The sequence below is a fragment of the Sciurus carolinensis genome, chromosome 10 (genome assembly GCF_902686445.1).
Source record: "Sciurus carolinensis chromosome 10, mSciCar1.2, whole genome shotgun sequence".
Classification (NCBI taxonomy): domain Eukaryota; kingdom Metazoa; phylum Chordata; class Mammalia; order Rodentia; family Sciuridae; genus Sciurus; species Sciurus carolinensis.
The window spans coordinates 22,352,573-22,368,582 of NC_062222.1; the positions used below are offsets into that span (position 1 = coordinate 22,352,573).

Genomic DNA, 16,010 nt, shown 5'->3' on the forward strand with positions numbered 1-16,010 from the left:
TCATATGATGGCCTAGCTACAAAGAGAAGAAGAACCCAGAAAAAGGAATCTGGTATTTCAAGATCAGATCTCTGGTGTGTATTCCCCTGGGATGGGAAAAGAGACAGACAAGAAGAAAAGAGGAAAAGAAGTGATGAGAGATGTGGGAAGAAAATTAGGAGAGAATAGTGTTAGGGAAGCAGAAGGAAGTTGGAAGCAAGTGAATGTAACAGTGTCCACTTTATGCTTTGAATGCAGCCCTTGCTGCTCTGCCACTGCAACTTACTTTTTAAATGGACAAATTTCTTTCTCTTCCTCTCCTGGTTCCTCCCTAATCTCTTCCTCTCCCTAATCTCAGGAGAAACAGGATTACTTTCTTTCCCATCCTAAGCAGAGTTATCTGTCCCTGAGTACACACCCACCATAGGAACAAAGTAATCCTGACTTTGGGAATGGTATCAGAATATCCCAGAAATGACCATCTCCCAAATTAACAAGTGAATGACAACTCCTGACAGAGAACATGTGGAATGTAACCTTTGAGTCACCTCTTTAAAAGCCCCGTTTCTGCTGATGGGCAGAATCATAGCCTTGGGAACAGAAGTCTCCTGTGTTTCTCCTTTGCTAGCAAAGCTATAAACCTTCCTTTTCCTTTGTCTCAAGACTGTGTCCTCATTATTGAATTGGCATCAGGGACAAGGACTGAGCTTTCAGCAACATGATCATAGTATCAACAACTACAGTTAAGTCATGGAAGACGAGAACTGAGACTGACCACTGGACTTGGGGCCTAGAACCACTGCTAACTATTAAAAGGACCCTTTTGTTAGCACAGTGTAAGTGGAAGACAAATTGAAAGGCAACAGGGTTAAATGAGAAAGTTCAAAGTTATGCACAAAAACCTTGGAAAATGTAGGTACATTTCAACAAGTTTTACAGCAGCTTAAAACAAACACAGTCAAGTCTTTCTAGTGCTAAGAATGTGAATCTAACCCAGGAAATGAGACTGAGGTCAAAGGCAGGCACGGAAGAAGGGTAGGGCACAGAATTTCTTGCTGCTACTACTACTATCCCTGTTCTTTCATCTGTCAAAGAAGGAAAATGATTACCATTTCCCACAAACCACGTGAGGCTGGAAACTGAAAAACACACATCTTGCAGCTTCCAAGCTGGATCAGCACTGACAGCCCTTTTCAGATATAAGATTCCTCCAGGATGCCATTAACCTTCTACTGCAAGAAAAAGCAGTAACCCCATTTAACAGAAGAGAAAACAAGAAACAGAAAGGCTAAGTGATTTCTGAAGAGGAGACAGTGACTGACAGATCAAGTTTCTTTCTCTCTCCAAGTCCTCTCTCTCTCTGCTGATCAGATCTACTCTAACTGCCTTTATAAATGTTTCAATGAATCTTATCTTCATGCATTTGATTAGCAAGACCAACTCCCCACTGATAATGCAAAATAACCCTGAAATGTTTCATGCCTCACTGATAAGCCAGAAATTGAACTTTTGGTCTCCAATCGGACTGTGATGATCTTGATCTTTCACCTCTAGCAAAAATCTCATAGCTATACTTTTAAAGTTAGTAATGAGTACTTCATTTGCTTTCCAAGCAGATAGAAAATCTTTTTTAAAATACATTCAGACTTCTTGACCTTCGTCCATGACTTAAAGAGTTCATCACATGTTATAAATTTCTTTGCTCAGGAGACATTCTTAAATTTTTTTTAAGAGATTTGGGAACCAATCCCAATGGTGAAACTAAACACACACACACACACACACACTCTCTCTCTCTCTCTCTCTCTCTCTCTCTCTCTCTCTCTCACACACACACATACACACACACACACACACACACACACACACACAATTTTTACTTATTACTTTTCTTCTACCCAAAATCAAAAAAGTTTCTTTAAAATGTATTGGAAATCAACATGACTATCAAAGGGTTCTGAAATCCTTCAACCTGATAAATAAAATAGAATTAAAATGCCAGCCTAATTATGTATGTTAAAAGAAGCACACTGTCTTAATCCTGTATTAAGCAAGACAGCAGCTTTAAGTAGTAAACACAGCCCAGATTCTTAAACTGGGTGCGACTCAACCCACACAGGGGTTGAGTATGTTTTGATTTTTTTTCTACACTGAAAAAGGAAAGCAATAATTTAATAATAAAGGTCTACTGGAACAATTTCACTGTTTTTCCTGTTTTTGAGAGGTTTATAACATGAAATAGAGGTTTTGAATAGTGCAATATCACACTCAATGTAACCTTCTCAAAGGCAAGGACAGATTATTGGTGCTCAGAACACAATACCCCAATGTATGACACCTGGCAGCTGAGTACCGTAGAGTTGATGAACATAGGAGGGTCTTGAAACCAAGAAGGTCTCTCTAACCTTTCCAATGTTCCTGTCTCCATAACTCTTTCTCCCCCCAACCAGTCATAGTTTAACAAGGACTTAGACTCTTCACTTTTTGCCTGCAAATGTTGAATGGCTAGTTAAACAAAAGACTAAAGACATGGCATCTCTGTCTCCATTTTGCATCCATCTTCTTTGTTCCAAATCACCTTGGGTTCCAGGAATGAGGTCTGATCTGATAAACATTTTGTGATGAATTGAAGTTACCCTCCAAGCATCAGGAACTTTCTCATTGTGGATAAAGTCTCCTCTGACCAATCCTGAGATAATGACTTCATGGACATACCACATCTGATCAAGATCACCTACTTTGGCAGCTGTGAAAAGCCTACAGCTATGGAAATCCCCCAACCCTTGCCCTCAATCCCCTTCCTATAAAACTTCAAAGTCATTGTCAGCCCCTCAAAGACAGGGCAAAGGACATGGGTCTCCTTATCTTCCCAGTGGATCTACACTGTTCAAATTTCCCTTCGTGTTTTTCACCATTATCTTTTCTGTTTGGTTTTTGGGACCAGTGGTCAGACCTGATTTGTTGAATTCCCAGAGTTAGTACTCTGGCCTAGGATTTTAGTAACAATAGAAATTAGAAAGATGACTCTCTGATCTCCTCCCTGTCCCTCAGGTGACAGGTATCCTGCCCCATACTTGGGGTTAAAGGGGAAGGAATATCAGAGAAACAGAGAAACAGAAATGAATCTGAACAGACAGGCCTGGCTAAGTATCCCCCAGTTTATTCTCATTAGGTCATATACTCCATTTTGACAAATTGTGTTTCTCCACAACAATTCACTTCTTTCATCAGACTTAGCATTAAAATATAGTTCTCCCTGGGTCTTTGAGTCCTCATTTCTGAAGTCTCCCAAGTCATGTTAAAACTCTGCTTGAACAGATTTATTATACTTTTCTCTTGTTAATCTGTGTTTTAATATAGGGGTGGCAGCCATGTACTTTGCAACAGATGAGGAAAAGGTTACTTTTTTCTCCCCTACAAGATCTTACTTTACCTATCATCCCCCATGGTAGAAAACAGTGTCTTAAGTAAAGTGGATGCTTAACTACTGGCTAAGTATCATGTTCTATTTCTAAAGTTAGACAGCAGGCACAGAGGTGTATATTATGTTTTAAAATGTACATAGATGTTTTACATACCTTTTGTAGACATCATGGACTTCACAATTTTTGAATAGAGAATCCTGAGCCCCATTCACCACCCATTCTAATTCAATAGGTATAGGGCGGAGAGGAACAACTTAAGATTATTCTTCTAATCACCTAGATAATGCTCTTGCAAGTGATCCCCAAAGTTCATTTTTAGAAACAAACAAAATAATCAAGACTAAATAACACGCCCATAAGCAGCACAGCGCCATTAGTGCTGACAGTGCCTATTGTCATGGCTTTAATTACCAGGTTGAGTCTTAAACACAGGTAACGGTGTTGCCTAAATAGTACTCCTAGGTAGGACTAGAAACTCCTTCCTAACTTGCCGACTTTTATCTATTAGGATTTCTAATGTTTTTCTTCTTTTTCTTTGATTCAGAGATTTGAAAGACAGAAATCATTAATTATATTTTTTAATATTTCCATTGATACTAGACTCAAAATTTTACTAAGTTACACAGTTTTGCAACTTTATTTGGGAGTTAAGACCTCATATTCACTTCATATTTTTAGGAAATGACTTTTAGCTGAAATCTTCTCTTTCTCAGCTTGCAAAAGAAGAAATATTGAGGTAAAAATAGATAGTGCATGTCAGGGGCGGGCTCTGAGGGCCCCAGAGCCGCACCGTGGCCTGATCTCTAAGATGGCGCCTGGCAGCTTGCCAAACATAGCTGCATTCGTAAACAAGTTTTAGGAAGTAACTCTGATTGGCTGTTGTACGTGAGGCGATCCTGGTATCTGCCTGGAGACTGTTCCTTGATAGGCTGACTTCCCTGGTAGTCTACTCTCTGATAGGCTGATGTTCTCAATATAAGTCTGAGACTTGTGGAATAAAGGGCTTTTTGGTTCCTGTGATCAAGAGCGTACGTGTTGTGATTGTCCCCGCGGGCGGTGGACGATCATAAGTGGTGCCGAAACCCGGGACTGAAAACTTTACAAGGATAAGTAAGAAAACAAGGTAAGATATTCTAAAATTTTAACAAGTTAAACCGGTTATAAAAAGTTCAAAAATAAACAAGTAAAAGGCAGCCTTGACGTTTGCGGTACGCGGCTATCCGGACTAAGCGGAAGGCGGTCCAAAAGGAAAGTAAAACAGTGGACTAAGCGGAAGGCGCTCCAAAAACAGTGAACTAAGCGAAAGGCGATTCAAGGACTAGATAAGCACGTGGAACGCGGCTTACATTGTACAAGATGAGGTCTGAAATATCAAAAGTTCGTATGCAACGACCCTTATGGGAACTGCTTAAGGCCAATGGTACACCTTTAAAAACCAAAACTGCTAGAACATTCTTAGATACAATAGAGAAGGTAGCTCCTTGGTTTTTAGATGAAGGATTATTAAATATTCCACAGCGGGAACATCTTGGAGAGGATCTTCATAAACAGGATCTAATAGCAACAGAAAAGAACTCTTAAAGAGAACAAAGTGAGGAAGGATTGAGTGGTAGTAACCTAGAAAACAATTACTCAGAAAATTTAAGAACAAGGGGAAAAGGAGAGCTAAATCTAATACAAAGAACCCCCGAAGAAATAACCAAGTGGTAGTGAAAACTTAAGAACTAGGGGAAAAGGTAGTAGAAAGCTAAACCTAATATAAAGAGCTTCAAAATTTGTAGAACCTGCCTGTATTTGAGGACCAAAATAGAGATACCATCAACCATTAGAAAAACTTTAAAGAGGCAGTTAATACTGATTGGAAACAGGTATGCAGAGCAGTGTTATCTGAAAGACAATGTCTAATTGGAGAGCTCAGTGGCAAAGAAATAGCTGTTGAAACTGCTTGCAGAAACATAGTAGCAAGGTTTCCTGATAGAAATGTTGAGATGTTAATAGGAGAAGGCCAATACGCTTCAATAGATGCACAAAATCAGCAGCAAAGAGATAATGCCCTAACAAAAGATAAGAGATAACTATAGTAAAATCTGTTACACCTCATGCCTCAGGTCTTTGCCCAAGGCCCAGAAAAGAAAAACATTGGGCTAATGAGTGCAAATTGGTTACTGTTGAGGGAAAGATGTTACCAAATCATTTAAGAAACAGGGCACAGAACTCTTCAACTCAAGGCTCACAAAATGGAAGCAGCTGTCACAGCCCTTGTAGAGTTTAAGGAGTAACAGATCTTTTTGCTAATATTGATTGCATCACTCGGGCAATTCCCAAATTGGAATTGGTTGGACCCATAGCCCCTCATAAGCTGATTTAGCCACATAGATGATTTCCATCTTTTCTCAGTAAAGCAAGCTGCTTATTTTCAATCCTGTGTAACCTTTTAATTCTTCATGTTGGTACCTCACTTTTAAGGAGGGTTTATAAGTAAAGGGAAGTGCACTGATTAGAAGGTTAATGGAGTTAATATTGAAAAATGCAGAGAGGCCATAAAACAAGGGGAAGAGATTTTGGAGGAAATAAAAGAGGAAAGGTCTAAAGCATCAGAAAGGGCGTCAATAAGATCAGAGACAGACAAGGAAAATGAAACTGGGTGTGAGGAACAACTTGTTAGGAAGAGGGAAATCAGTTTAGGGGAGGGTCCCCCACTAGGAGTCTGCCGTACGTTATCCGCCCTTAAGGCCTGCTTCTCTCCAGGACCTCCCAAAGGGGGCTCCAAGTTTCTCCCCAGAGAGCCGCCGCCTAAACAAACCAGCCCAACCATCAGTGGCATGTCCTAGTAAGGAGTATGATATAGTAGCCCCAGTCCCCACAAATATTGGGAGATAATTGTTTCACAATTTTCTGCATCCAAACCTGAATTGATTACTAACCAGGATTAAGGGTTAAAATGCCCTAGGCATCAAGTTTCTGCTGGAACATTTTCTCCCCTTTCAGATCCAAATCTCAGTCAAGGTTCACATTGAAATGTAAATAGAGAAAGCCTGAAGGCTCAGTAGGAGACCGGTCTCAAACCCAAAAAGAAAAAAAAAAAAAAAAAAAAAGCAAAAAGTCTTACCTGAACTCCAGCAAAAGTAAATTTTATGGTGCTTTACTAAAGTAATTAACGGCCGTATCATTTTTCCTGTATCATTTTTCCAGGACTCTTGTTTTTTTTGAATTCTACATTTTTTTTGAGCTCATGACTTTTTTGATCAGTTCTATTTTTTTTGCTCAACTAGAGTTTTTGAACATCTCTTACATTGCAATGGAGATTCACCTATAAAGTTTCAAGGCCTTTGATTTTGTGTTATGTGTATGTTGTGCTGTCTGATGTCATGTTTTGTCTGTATTAAAACTGAGCGCTCCTAAAATTAAAATTTAAAAATGGATCCAAATACTTTTAATTCACGTGATTTAAAAAGGTTCGATTTAAATTGGGTAAACTAATAGAAGTAAAATGTCTTGAAAATAACTTGCAAGTCTCTAGGTGGTCAAACTAATATAATGTTGATGTTTATAAAATGTCCAACATCAATTTTTCTAGGACTTTCCTCCAACAAGAAAAAGCTGGCAAATACTGTTCAGGACACTTGTCTAATATCTTGGTTTTTTTTAAGAAAATAAGTGAATTAGAATTGACATGCATGGGATTACTCAAATGTGTTTGTACAGAAAATTGTTTTGTGTCATCACTAAACTAAAAACAAGGCTACTAAGAGTTATGTCCTAACAGGTACAATTCTATACACAAAGGGTTCTAAAAGTTTCAACTGTGTTTCAATTAGAGTACTATAAATAATAAAATATTTAATCTTGTTAAGAGTTGTTTCAGAATGTGAACAAAGAGGTCAACAGATAGGAAAGAAAAAATAATAATAAAAGGTTCTAGATATGGAAATATATTTAGTGAAAAACAAAATGTTTCTGGGTAAGAACGTGCTTATGTGATAAAATATATGAGGGTCTAAATAAGTGCTAAGAAAGTCTGTATATAAACAAAAAGGGGGAATAGGGGAGACCTTCAGTTCCTCTAAAGATAAACTTTCTCTTTGCCTCTTTATTTTAAAAATTTTTAACTCTGGATAATGAGGGTCGCTGTGCCGCTGAGAGACATGGCAATCATAAACAACATGATAGAGCGACGGTAAAATGGAAGGATGTTCTTACAGGACAATGGAACGGCCCGGACCCGGTGCTTTACTGGAGCCGCAGCTCGGTTTGTGTGTTTCCACAGGATAAAACATCGCCTATCTGGGTTCCTGAGCGACTAACTCGACCAGTGCCAATGCTACCAACAAGTAACTCAGACCAACAAAATGAAGATGCTGAACATACTCCTGATGACCATGATGCTTGTAGCCTTTCCCCGCTTGAACTAACTTACAACCTCTTTTTAGTCTCTTAGGAGAAACAGTTCAACTATGTACCTTTCCACCTACCCCAGTTTGTGTGTTTCCCCCTTTTTACTTTTCTGCTAATTAACGAAACAACTGCTTCTCTCGATTGTACTTCAGATTTATGCTATCTCTCTCAATGTTGGAATGCTTCTAGGTTCCCGCTGGCAGTCTTAATGCGTATTCCTACTTTCCTACCAGTCCCAGTCTCTGTTACAGATACAGAACTGCCAGTGCTATTATCAAGAAACAAAGAGATTTTGGCATCACAGCAGCTGTGATCACTGCCATTGCAGCCTCTGCAGCAGCAGCATTGACACAACCATACAGACAGCAACAATAATCACTTGGCCGAAAATACAGCTGCAGCCTTACAGACTAAAGAGACCCTAAACCAACATCTAACAGCAGGCATACTCCTTGTAAATCAAAGAGTGGACTTACTACAAGAACAAGTGGATATCTTGCAAGAACTTTTGAGACTGGGATGTGTTTATCCTTTAAGAGCAGTGTGTGTCACTCCTATTGCTTATAATAACCTTAGCTCTGTGGTTATGTTATCTAAAAATCTCTCTGTCTACCTTACTGGTAATTGGTCATCTACGTTTGATACTCAGAGTCAATGCTACCAGGGTTCAAGTTGCATCAGTATCCGAGATGTTCTCTTTGGTATCTAAAGCCCTGGGATTGACAAAACAGTGGGCTGGAACAGTAGCTGTTCTGATTATTATCTGCTTAGGGATAGCCTATGTTATACGCAGCCAAATCAGAGCTCGCCAAGATGCCCGATGTCATCAACGGGCTATAGTACAGACTTTGATAGCCATTGAGACATCCCCCCAAGTATGGCTAAGCATGCTGGACCAGTAGTCAAAGACGGGTAAGATCCGTGGAAATGCATACCAACCTAAGACAGGGTTCTGACGCCTGGAGGTCAGAATTCCAATGATGGGTAAGGATGTAATTTGCCATGGACAACCTAAGACAGGCATGGTCCCAAGTCATCTTTTCTTTATTTAAAGAATAAGGGGGAGTGCATCTCTCAAGCCCTACCTTCTTGTTCTTTCACTAAACACCAGCATGAATGAGAGAGATGAATTATCTCTGCAACCACAGTATGAAAAACACATAACTCTCTCTCTCAACACAGGGGAATAATTTTCCAGTTTCTTAAAAAAGAAATTTATTTTATACAAGGAGTCCCTATGGCAGTTACTACAAGGCAGAAATAACTGCAATTTAAATACAATGATTCTATTAGCAAGTCTCATAGGTTTAAAACCTTTGCAAAGCTTTTGGAGAAAAAAAATCAAATTTTTTACTACAGACCTTTATGTTTGGAATAGAAATCTAAATGACATACGTGTATCTGATTTTATACAATGATAAAGTGTTCCTCCTACGTCTTCCATGTTAGAATAAAACATAAATGTTTGGTCTATCTTGTTATATTAGCAATTAAGTTGGGGCTCACCTTATTGCTTTTTCGCTTATTTAAAAAACAAAAACAACTGTGTGTGAGCATGCATGTGCACTTGTGGATGCACACACAGGCACATACACACGTGCACACACACACATTTTGAAAAAAATGCATTGAAAAACAGTGGAATGAATAAATAACTTCAAAAAAGAACCTAACTATGTTTAGTATTTAAATAAAGAGAGCTTAAATTTTAAATGCCACAAAATAAGACTGTCATAGTCTAATTTAAATACCTAAAGAATATATTGGCATTCTAGTGCATGAACATTGTCATGCACATACACTGACTTCCCTCTGCTACTAAAGATTATTATAAACTCTAGTTGGTCCACTGAAACAAAAATAACCTACGTTATAAAAACAGAAATCAGTCTTTAACCTGGACAAAAAGTAACAAGAACACTTCTCAAATTTTAAGCTGTGTGCTTAAAGGGATGAAATACTCTTTTAACCATGATGAAATATTTTTGTAACCAGTAATTTTACTGAAAATCATTTAAAATGAAAGGTATATTATTTAATAGGACAAAAACTTCTAAGTTATATAACAATTTTGCAGTATAAAAATTAAAGCATCATTTCAAGTGACACTATATATACATCCCTAAATCATTAAAACCAAATATACTACACATACATTTTCTTTAATATACAAGAGCATATACTAAACATATATATAATATATATAATATAAAGATGTCTACATAAATATACAAGATTGTGAACTGAATCCAAAGAACTTAATCTTGAAGGAGAGCATTTTCTTACACGTTGCAATCACTGCCAAAACGAATCAGTTTGATCAATTTGAAAGGACAGTGCCACATGGAAATGTATCCCAGCAATTTTACTACCATGTTGAAGGCAATATTGTAACAGGGCCACTTCTTTGGGACTTGTCAAGGGCAGAGTTACTTTCCCTCCCCTCTTCCATAGGATGTTTTCCCTCCCTAATCTTTTTATAAGTATTCAGTCCCCTCCCTTTTGTCAGGCATTCTAAATTCTAAAGGGAAGCCCTATCTAAATGGTAAAAATATTAATCTTCCTTAAAATTACAGAACCTAGAACATCTGGTGACCTTCTACCGTCAACTAACAGGAAGCATGCAAATTACTATGAGGTTTAACTTGCAGAAAAGTAATCTGTCTAAAGAAATACAGGATCTAGCCCCAGAAGGTGAAGGTTGATTATTGCAAAGTTCCAGCCAGAAAACAACAAAAAAGAGACTCATGCCCCTGATGACGAAGACTGCTCAGCACAAGGATGTCACAGAGCACACAGCCTTCTTGCCCACTGTTTTTCTATACATCCTTCCCCTCCCTATGAAAGTCCTTTGCAGCAGGATTTGGCAGTGCACACCTCTCATCCCAGCTTCTCAGGAGGATGAGGCAGGAGGATTGCAAATTTGAGGCCAAACTAGGCAACTTAGTGAGATCACCTCAAAATAAAGTTGAAAAAAGGTCTGGGCATGTAGGTCGGTGGTAGAGTACTTGCCTAGCATGTGGGAGGCCCTGGGTTCAATTCCCAGTACTGCTGCCCAGGGCAGCATTACAGAGAGTTTTCATCAAATGACCCTGACACTGAACATAGCTTTGAACCTTTTCATTTACCTACACCAACGAATTCACTTCCCATTCTCAGATTCTGATTTTTCCCAAACTATTATACAAAAGAGAAATCTTCTCTTACATTTCCTTCAACAAAAATCTATATTGTTACCTGCTACCATGAGTTTAGAAAAAACATTAAACATAAAATGATCTATTTGCAGATCATTTTCCCCCATAATCTGATGTAAATATGAAATGGTCTATTCATTTCACATCAGATGTGACCATGAAAATTTATTTATTTATTTATTTATTTTAGTGTGGGTGTGGGTATGAAGACTGAACCCAGAAGCACTCTACCAATAAGTTACATCTCTAATTCTTTTTTGTTTTTTGACACAGGGTCTCTCTAAATTGTTGAGGCTGGCCTTGAATTTGCAGTCCTCCTACCTCAGCCTCCTTAGTTGCTGGGATTATAAGTGTGTTCCACTGGGCCTGTTTGGACTCTAAATTTCATTTTTGAAGTTCCTTTTCAAAAAATTTATAAAAAATTATATCTTACTCTCTCTACAAAATGTTTAAATATCATTAAGTTGTACAATATAAACACTTTAAAAGATAGACTCCAACTTTTAGAACACAAAGGATATATTTGTAAATTCCACATTATTAATGTACAATACAATGTAAATAATTTAAATATCTATTGTGGAATGAACATATAAGTACACTTCAAAGGAATCCAATGCTATGGAATGTCAAGGAAATGGATGAACTTTGAATTTCCGCCAAAATTCATTTGAAAACAAAAAGGTATTTAAGTCAGTGTAGCCTCTACACCTTTTTAGGGAATCACATTTAAGAGAATATAGCAAATGACACCTTTAAATTAATTAACACGGGTCTTAGATATACCAAAAGGAGACTCCTTCCTCAAACTCTTCTAGGGTAACAAAAAGAAAACCATAGGAGTAGGCACCAGATCAAAACTTCTATAACTCCTTTATTTCACTAAGATTGTGGCCACAGAAAATAACTGGCATAAGAAACCCTGGCTAAATCCAACCAACTGTCAATTCACTTCCTACCCCATGAAGCTAAATGTGGTCAAGAGAACATATACAAGTGTGATGGCTGACTTCTGTGGCTCTCGGATGGGGCCTCGTGCTGCCGCTCTCAAGCAAATTTGCTCTCTCCATCTAGATGGCAACTGCAGATTTTCTCCTCTCTTCTCAAGCTTTAGTACCACCTACTCCATCAGCACACTTGGCTGCTACCCTGCTTCCTACTCCACTAGAAAAGTCATCAGAAGAAACTCCCAAGAGCCTCTATTCTGCACACTCTGCCTTCACTCTTATTATTATGAATAAAACCCTACTGAAACTCACACAGCTGGGCAACATTCTCTCATTTAATCTAATTTACTGCAGTGCTCTCTCTCTCTGTCTCTCTCTCTCTCTCTCTCTCTCTCCCTCCTTCCCTCCCTCCCTCCCTCCCTCTCTCATGTCAGTAGTTCTCTCTTTACTGTACCATCCACATAATGATAGAAACATGCTACCATTTCTGCACACAGAAAATCTCGAGCTCCACGTTGCCCTTTAACCACAGTCCCCCATTCCCTCTTCCTTTTTATCACAAATGATCTCAAAGCAGCATCTTATTCTTCTCTTCCCATTTTTTCCTGAGCTCACTTTAAACAAGTTTTTGCCCCAGTGCTTCACCAAAAACATTCTGGCCCAGGATTCCAATAACCTCCAAGTATCATTATGCAAAGGTTAATTTTCAGAATTTATCTTAACAAACACAATATATCAGCATAATTTTTACACAGTTGCTTACACCCTACTACTTTACATAGCTTCCAAGACACCAGATATGCCTTCCTGTTTGGACTTCTATTTCACTAATTATGCTTACTCTGCTGATAATTCCTAGTTACCTTGACCCTGCTGGAGGGACCCAGGGCTCAGTACATGAACCTCTTCTCTTTTTTTTTTTTTCTTTTTTAAAGAAGGGAGGAGTAGAACTGGGGTTTGAACCCAGGGGAGCTTTACCACTGAGCTTTACCACTCACAGTGTCTCACTAAGTTGCTGAGGCTGGCCTCAAACTTGCAATCCTCTTGCCTTGACCTCCCAAGTTGTTAGAATTGTAGGCAAGTACCACTATGCCTGGCTTCTTCTCTTTTCTATCTATGCTCTCTTCCCAAGTATTCTCACCCAGTTTTAGCTTTAAATACCATTTATTCACTGATGATTCCTTAATTTCTATCTCCAGTCTAGACCACTCCCTGAACTACCAATTCTAATATCCATAACTTTTACTTGGCATTTATGCCTGGATATATAATGGGCATCTTAACACATCAAAAAAAAAATACACAAATAAACTCTTAATCAGTATGGCTGACATTACAAGTGCTCACCAAGATCCAGTTCTCCTCTCCAGGATACAAGAATGGCAATCTTTGGTAAGGATATGTGACTTCTCCGGCCAATCTAATGTAACTACAAGTTCCATGTATCACTACCAGCCTGGGCAGTGAAAAGTCCATTTGTAAGTCTCTAATATCTCTTTCTTTCTCTCTCTCTCCCTCCCAACCCCTCTCTTGTGGCAACTCAAAAATGCTCCCTGTTCCATCTAGATTATGTACCATGTTGTTAAAGGTCTCCAACCAGCCTCCCTTAGGGACAGCAAAAGACCTTCCCACTGACCCACAAGTGGTATGTGCCATGAGAAAGGAATAAATGCATATGTCTAGCCACTGAGATTTTAGCATTCTTAGGGACCTTGGTATAGCCTATCCTGTCTAAGCTAATAGTCTCCCAATAATAGTCTCCCAAATCTGCTATCACATAGTACTCCTGTCTGTATCAGCAACCCCATCCTCTCAGTTGTTCAGACAAAAACCTTGGAGTCATTCTTGATCTGTCTCTTTCTCTCACACCCCACATCCAATTTATCAGCATATCTTATGACTTCAGAATATATCCAGAATCCAGTTAGCTTTCACTGTCTTCACTACCACCTTGCACTTCAAAAGACAAGGGTAAGAAGATGAAAAGGCAAGCCACAGAATGGAAGAAAATATTTACAATGCATGTGTGTGATGATAAGGACTTTACCAATGATAAACCACCCAATTTAAGAAAATGAGCCAAAAACTTAATTGGCACTTTTCCAAAGAAGACATATGGATAGAGAGCAAATAAACACATTAAAGGATGCTGAACATTATTAGTCACTAGGAAATGCAAATTACATTAAAACTACAATGAGATAACGCTATATACATCTTAGAATGGCAAAAATCAAAAAGACTAACAATATTAAGTATTAACTAGGATGTGGAACACTGGGACTCCCATTCACTAATGATTGGAATATAAAGGGGACAAACACTATGGAAATTAGTTTGTTAATTTCTTAAAAGGTTAAACATACATCTGTGTAAAAAGAAAGGTACTTATATATTATGGATAGAAACTATCTACTTCAGAAGCTGTTCTTAGGAGATAAAAACTATATATAGATAATTCTTCCTTAGTCAAAAGATGATCTAGCCATTTTACTCCTAAGTATTCCCATGAAAAATGAAAGTATGTGTCACTTAAAGCTTTGTACATGAATATTCATAATAAAAAATCAGCAACTGCCAAATGTCCATCTGCAGGTGAATGGATGAACAATTTGTGGTACATACATACGAAATACTATTACTCCGCAATAAAACACAACATAGATCATCTCAAAATAATTATGCTGAATAAATGGAGCAAGAAAAGAGAGTATACACTATATGATTCCATTATACAAAACTCAAGAAACTGTAAACTAATCTACAATGATAGCAAACAGATAAGGGGTTGCCTAGGGCTGAGGGGTACTGAGAAAGGCAGGAGAAAGGAATGTCAAGGGGACACAGGAAACTTTTGAGGGTGCTATGGTTTGAATATGTTCCCCAGGCCAGGTGTGGTACCCACACCTCCAGTCCAGCTACTTGAGAGGATAAGGCAGGAGGATCCACTAAGCCTAAGAGTTCAGGGCCAGCCTGGGTAATATAGTGAGACCTCATCTCAAAAAACAAAAACAAAAGATGAACATGTCCCTCCAACATCATGTGTTAGAAACTTAATCTCTAATGCAACAGTGTTGGGAGGTGGGCCTAATGGGAGGTATTTTAAGTCATGAAGACTCTACCCTCAAGAATGGATTAAGGCCAATTATAAAAGGACTTGAGGCTGTGAATCAATCTCTCACATTCTCCCCCTCCCTCTCCCTCCCTCCCTCATATTCTTTCTTGCCCTTCCACCTCCATCACGGGATGATGCAGTAAGAAGGCCCTCACCAGATGAAGGCCCCTTGGCCTTGGACCTCCCCAAATCCGGAACCGTAAGAAATAAATCTCTAATCTTCATAAATTATCCAGTATCAGGTATTCTGTTATAGCAGCCCAAAATGAAGTTAAGACAGCAGGTATCGGTCATGTTAACTGTGGTGATGGTTTTGCAGGAGTATATGTCAAAACATGAAAAGACTATCATTTGTGCAGTTTACAGTAGATAAATGATATTTCAACAAACCTGTAATCAGAATATAGCATGTACTATATTTTTGGAAAGAATAAAGTAAACAAAAATTAAAATTAGTGCTAAGAATCAGAATGCAAGAACGAACTTGAGAAGGAACCCATTATATCTTCCCTTAGAGCATTCTTTTTGGTTTTTGTTGTTGTTGTTTTGTACTTGGGACTGAATACAGAGGTACTTTATCACTGAACTACATCCCTAATCCTTTTTATTTTCTATTTTAATACAGGGTTTTGCTAAGTAACTCAGGGTCTTGCTAAGTTGCTGAGGCTGGCCTCGAACTTGCAGTCCTCCTACTGCAGCTTCCGGAGCCACTGGGATTACAAACATGCTCCACTGTGTTCAGCCCTTGGAGCATTCTTTTCTAAATGAGAGAATATAGGTGGAAGAGGAGGAATAACCCATCACAAAGAAATATCCCTCAATATAAAGTTATAGGGGCTATAGTTCTTTCAACAAGGAAGAATCACCAGTCAATCACTTCTGAAATGAACAGTTGCTACCCCAATAAACAAACATGAATCTTTTGTCACGGTTCCCCAGCAGTTGGATAATA

At 38.5% G+C, this 16,010-nt stretch overlaps 1 protein-coding gene across 2 annotated transcripts in view; it reads right to left on the reverse strand.

Moving 5' to 3' along the window:
* The window catches only part of Slc10a7 (solute carrier family 10 member 7), a 244,876-nt gene that overhangs the window by 208,870 nt on the left and 19,996 nt on the right, over positions 1–16,010 (reverse strand). The gene's annotated exons all lie outside the window — the stretch shown is intronic.